Source organism: Sinocyclocheilus anshuiensis, unplaced genomic scaffold (assembly GCF_001515605.1).
Source record: "Sinocyclocheilus anshuiensis isolate Anshui unplaced genomic scaffold, SAMN03320099.WGS_v1.1 scaffold675, whole genome shotgun sequence".
NCBI lineage: Eukaryota > Metazoa > Chordata > Actinopteri > Cypriniformes > Cyprinidae > Sinocyclocheilus > Sinocyclocheilus anshuiensis.
Genome location: NW_015548232.1, coordinates 199480 through 204995, shown reverse-complemented (window position 1 = coordinate 204995; position 5516 = coordinate 199480).

Sequence of the window (5516 nt, the reverse complement as noted above, 5' to 3'; positions counted from 1 at the left end):
AAACATTGCTGAAGCGCTTCCGCTATAGTTCGCCAGCATTGTTCTTTCTTTGTTCTGTCTTGGTAGTCCCTCGATGACACATCATACAGGCAGGAGTACTGTTGCCACAGCTCCATGAAGCACCATCCACCATCATCTCTCTTTCGTTTTGCCATGTTTGAAACCTGTGTATGAAAGAGCTTCTGTGTGGTCAACGTTCAACGTCACCAATGTGACAGAACTCGTCGTGGACGACGGAAAAAAATGAAACATGCTAATCTTTCTGGCGTGAAGCATCGCAGACTTTTTATATTTTCGCCTGCCTCTACACCGTGAACCTGCTGACTGCGCGCGCTCCTCCCTAATGCCCGGTTCAGACTACACAATTTTAGCCCCGATTTTGCCCCGTTTTGCTTGACGTAGGGTGTTGTGGGGATTCGTAAACGACAATGGGTGTCGGGACGCAAGATTCCATCGTTTCAGCACGTGTAAGTGTGTCATAGTGGACGACAACCGATTCCGCTTCTGCGATGCTTCACGACAGAAAGACTAGCATGTTTACATTTTTTTCTGAGTTCTGTCACATTGGTGACGTTGACCAATAGCAGCACAGAAGCTCTTTCATACACAGGTTTCAAACATGCGAAACGAAAGAGAGATGATGGTGCTGCTAGGTGGAATTATGAGATGGAGGAAAGGTTCGTGGAGCTGTGGCAACAGTACTCCTGCCTGTATGATGTGTCATCGAGGGACTACCACGACAGAACAAAGAAAGAACAATGCTGGCGAACTATAGCGGAAGCGCTTCAGCAATGTTTATACTCTTGTTTTCGGAAGTCAGTAGCTAGTTCCGCCTTCTCGATGACATCACGTGCGTTGCTAAAGACGGCACGTGATGAATGGTCGGGAAGCAACGTGTAGTCTGACATGTTTTCTTGTCCACGACACGACAAGATTTTAAGAGTCAAAATCATGAAATCTGACACAGTGACTATCGTGACCGACAAAAATATCGTGTAGTCTGAACCCGGCATAAGACAAACACAGAACAGCGACGTGAACGCGATCGCTAGTAAATTAATCCAGATTGTTGTCTGCAAAAAAGTCTTGAGATTAATTATTGCTTGTCTTATTATTCTTCTCCGGTTATAAACGGAATTGACATTTGTGGGTTGAAATTGAAGTTAGCGTGCTTTCACATCACAGCTCGCATAATGAAACGTCCGTTTTGTGGTTTGGCATTTCTCTTTGTTAATGAGGAAGACGGTGAAGTGCAGTAATATTCATACAGGTGAAGATTCATTTCACACTCCTGTGCTTCTTCTGCTGTGATATGAAACTCAAGTATTATGCTCAGTCCCTCTGGACGACACCAGATAGCTGAGATAATAATTAAACTCACACTCACTATATTTCTCACTAGCGCTGTCTCATTCTTCCTGTTTTAATTAAAACTTCATATGAACTTAATGACATTTGATTCTCTCCAGAAACACAATCAATTACCCAGCAACCACATAGCAACAGGATAGAAACACTCACAACACCCTCACAGACTACAACTAGAAACACCCTAGCAATCACTCAGAACTGTATAGCAGCTCCTTGGCAACCAGATAACGTTCTAGAATTGAGTATAATGACATATTGTCTGTTGCTTATGGAAGCTTATTTCCACCACAGCATAAAAAAAAAATAAAAAAGGCAGTTGTGACTTTCTTTGAGGTAAATGTTCAGAATTGCAAGTAAAAAGATAAATGCAAATTCAGAATTGTGAGATGTAAACTCAAAATTCTGCCTTTTTTCTTGCAGTTCTGACCTTTTTCCTCAGATTTCTGATTTTATATCTCACAATTCTGACTTTATCTTGCAATCTTGAGTTTATATCATGCAACTCTGGCTTTATGTCTTGAAATATTGAGTCTATATCTCACAATTCTGGCTTTATATTTGCAATTTTGACTTTTTCTTGCTATTCTGAGTTTGTCTTGTAATTTTGACTATATCTCACAATTTTGAGTTTATATCATGCAATTCTGACTTTATTTCTTGCAATCTGACTAGTGTCTCGCAATTCTAAGTGTATATCTTGCCATTCTGACTTTATATCTTGCAAGTCTATATATTGCAATTTTGAGAGCATGGTGACTTTATATTTTGCAGTTCTGCCTTAATGTCTCACAATTCTGACTTTTATTCTCACAAATTCTGAGTTTATATCTTACAATATTGACTTTATATCCTGTAATTCTGAGAAAAATCTCCAAATTGTGAGATAAACCCAGAATTGTGAGAAAAATGTATTCAGTGGTGGAAACAAGCTTAGTTGTCGTTGATTTGGCGAGAAAGAGTGAGAATGTTTGTCTAATTAGAGATCATCGCTTCTCAAGGAATCTTGTTTTTTAATAGCATCATGTAACAAGAATTAAATCATTAGCAATAACCAAAGAGAGAGAGAGAAAGAGAATGATGAAGAAACAAAGGAAAATGAGACAGGGACTATTACAGTGAACATATGAATAACACAAGACCAATTTAACACAGTCGCAAGGGACAGAGATGATGGGAGCAGAATGACAGCAGTGAGTGTGTGTGAAGGGCTGTAGGGTAATAGAAAGCAAAGAGAATAGAAGACGAGTGTCAAAGTGTGAAAAGGTGTTCAAGAAAGTAATTATTCTCTGGACAGCTGTCATCTATCCATACCACTTTCTGACATGCTCAAAATATGCCAGAAATGAGGGATATGGGAAGGAACAACACTTCGCTCTTTCTTGTTTTTAAAGTGAAGCTCAGGGTGGGGTTCACTGCCAGTTTGGGTGCAGAGTTTAAAATAATAGTAAAAGTAAAATGTCACAGCCTTTGAAACGGTGTGGAATTAGCATACAGCCATTAATAATGTGCATGAGGCTAGATCAAAATTTGCAGTTCAGTTACGCAATAAAATATACTTTAACCTTCACCAATAAAAGGTAAAAAATACATTTGAGTAAACAAGTAAATGACTTTTTTATTTTATTTTATTGAAAGAAGGCTTTTATGCTCACTAAGGCTTTATTTATTTGACTTGATTAGAAATTAAAATTGTGAAATATTATTACAATTCAAAGTGACCATTTTCTATTGTAATATATTCTAAAATGCAATTTATTCCTGTCATCAAAGCAGAATTTTCAGCATCATTACTCCAATCTTCAGTGTTACATGATCCTTCAGAAATCATTCTGTTGATTTGCTGCTTAAGAAACATTTCTGATGGTTTCCGGGCCCCCTGAACATCATATTGACTCCGGGGGGTCCCCCTCGGTAAACACAAAGGCCCCCCCCCAGAGCACTAGAGAATTAGTGCTCTGCATTTAACCCATCCAAAGTGCACACACACACACACACACACAGCAGTGAACACACACCCGGAGCAGTGGCCAGCCATTTATGCTGCGGCACCCGGGGAGCAGTAGGGCACCTCAGTCGTGGTATTGAAGGTGGAAGAGAGCGCTATACATTCACTCCCCCCACCTACAATTCCTGCCGGACCTGAGACTCAAACTCGCAACCTTTGGGTTACGAGTCCGACTCTCTAACCATTAGGCCACGACTTCCCCACCATTGATTTAATCCCAATCTCAAGTACTACTCAGGACAGAGAGTGTGAATTGGGATGCAGCCAAAGTTTTACAGTCACAGAGGAGAAAATGTGATTTTTTGTGGCAGCAAACACCTGGAACACATTTGTTAATTATATGCAAATCACATGCAGATATGAAAATCAACCTCGCAAAAGTTGTTCTGCATATCTACACCCTTTGTGTCAGTACATGGAGTAGATATCTTGTTTTTACCCGTCCATTAGGTTTGCTAGCATCCATAACAGATTATCAAAGATACACAAACTCTCTGACTTCTTCATTTTTAAATTTCAGTTCTGACAGTTTCACACATTTCTGATGACTGTAATGAGAGGCGTCAGTGACCTTAAACAGGTAAACAAACTCCACACCGGTCACTAATTACAATGCTGAATGATTCAGTTGCGCTGTCAATCATGTCTGTTTTGTTTCAGACTATATTTATGCATCTCATTGATTGACATCTAATCTCTGGAGATTCCTCAAAGCTGTGACCTCCCTGTAATCTCTGATGACATCACAGCCAATCACAGTGACTGATGGAGCTCAGGTAGCCAATTACAAAACAGCCAAATTTATGCAGAATTTACGCTGTCATTAAAATAAATATAAATATAATAACATATTTAAATATATAAATAGACCACGAAATACATAATAGACAGAGGCTGTTCAGTTTATGGTTTCACACATGTGTCTCTGCTGATGTGGGTCATGATAGGTTTGAGTAGTTAGTTCATCATTACATTAACTGATGTTTGATCTGAGGATGAAGTGGCTCTTGAAAGCATCTTCTCTGCTCTGTTGTACATGTCTTCAGCTCTTTATGCAGTAATAGATTCTCGCTGTGCTCCCACCAGGAATTAGACAGGTAATTACATATGATGAATGTGTGTGTGAACTACACAAAGAACATTTAATTGTTTTTTTCCCCCCCAGATTAAACACACACACAGGCAAATGAACTGGATTTTAAATTACATACTAGCATAATGAATACTGCGTGCTATTTTTTGTATGTGAAACAATATGCATTCTGCAATGACTGCATATGCATAATTCAGCAAATGCAACCTCTTAACACTTTTTAAAATAAATTCCAAATGATTGATTCCATTAATAATGTATTTAGGCAGTTTACTAAAATAATCAATTGCAAATGATTTTATTTAATTTTATTCTTGCATTGGGTGTTGTGTGCTCTTGTGTTTTTTTTTTCCAGGTCTACACAATTAGCAGCTATGGATGTGTAAATAATGAACTGCTAATTTTGTTCGACCACTTTAATTATGAATTACTGACACATGATTTCAATGCATCTGTTATCAAAATAAATAAACTAAGAAATTAATTACACTATAGAACTGGGACTTTACATGAATATTACAAAATGAACAGACTCAATGAAACTGAGATTAATTAAACTATATTTCTTTTTCATTTACAAAAAAACAACAACAACCAAACAGTACAAAAATAATCTGTAATTTGTACAAATGCAATAAAGAAGTGCTCTCATGTGTTTGAGTTTAAGACAATAAAATATAGGATTTAATACAGCACACAATTCTGTTTCCTTATGCAGGACAAAACATTTACTGTAGGGTGGTTATAATTAATCATTCTTCAATTAAGTAGTCTTTAAACTTTGCTCATGAAAGAGCTCTCAGCTCACCTCATCCTCCCAAACGGACAATCAAACAGCTGTTCATCACACACACAAAGCACGTTTGTGTCTTAACGAGAGTGTCAGAACTGAGCTAATTAATGTTCTTCTGCTCTAGAGCCTGATAGGAAAGTCATTGTCACACTGCGGAAGAAAACCACACTAAAGAACTAATTACATACGGTTAGTGACAGAGAGCTCTGAAACATTCAGAAAGTTTTCTGCTGTAAAATAAATATACAATATAT